Consider the following 1,217-nt stretch of genomic DNA (forward strand, 5'->3'; position numbering starts at 1 on the left):
CGCCCCAAAAATATTTTATTTAAATATATATATATATTAGGGCTGGGCAAGTTAACGTGGTATAATCGCGTTGATGCATTAATGAACTAACGCTTACCATTTTTTATAACAATTATTAACCGTTTTTTAAATTAATATTACACAAACTAGATAAAACGTTAATGCCTTGGCAGTGGCAAATAGCTTTGGTTTTATGTTTGATTTGATTGCATGAATTCATGTTTAAGTTGAGATTTACACATTTTGACTGATACTGTGTAAAGGGAATACTGCTGTTAAAAAGCACTTTTTTGAAAAAGTGTTTGCAAACCAAATGCTGCAAATGTGTTCATAGCAGTACTTAAAAGTGCAAAACACTACTTTTGAATTTTGCGCATAACAATTAGATTAATCACGATTAATCGCAAAAATCATGCGATTAATTGCAATTAAACATTGGAATCGTTGCCCAGCACTAAGTTATATACTGTATATCCTGTTATATTATAAAGAGGAACCATCTCAAAATAATGACTTAGCATCACAAAATTATGAAAAGCTTTCTCCATATTTTGAGACAATTATAATGTTCTATTCATTTTGACTTTGTATCTCATGTACCTTATTATTTGGAATTGATGGCTCATTATCATGACCTATCTCATTATTTGGACTTACTATCTAATTATTTTGAGTTAATACCTCATTGTTTTATTTGATACCTCATTATTTTGGCTTAATATCCCATCATTTCGATCAGTTAGTCAGATGAGAAAGTAAGTCATAATAATGCAATATAATTATTATAATGATTTACAGGGATTTGTTTCTCTCATTGTAATGGGCTTCCACACTTTCTATGTTTCTTTTTACCTTGAATCGCGACCTTGGTAATTGGATTTACCTGAAATGTGAGTGACTCCCTCTTTAAGCTGCCCAAGGACGTGCAGCTGACACGGTATCGATCCGCAGGTATTACTCCTTCCTGCAGAGCCAAGGTGAGAGCGTCCATCAGGGAGAACAGATCAGCAGATATACTCTCTCTCTCTCTCTCTCTCTCTCTCTCTCTCTCTCTCTCTCTCTCTCTCTCTCTCTCTCTCTCTCTGTCTCTCTCTCTGTCTCTGTCTGTCTGTCTGTCTCACTCCCTCTCTCTTCATTACTCTCTTCCTAGCTGCTTATCTCTCTCACTCTTCCTCTTCCTCTCAGCTCTGACATGCAGATGCTCCGGCCGACAAACG

Source organism: Notothenia rossii, assembly GCF_949606895.1.
Source record: "Notothenia rossii genome assembly, chromosome: 1".
Taxonomy (NCBI): Eukaryota; Metazoa; Chordata; class Actinopteri; order Perciformes; family Nototheniidae; genus Notothenia; species Notothenia rossii.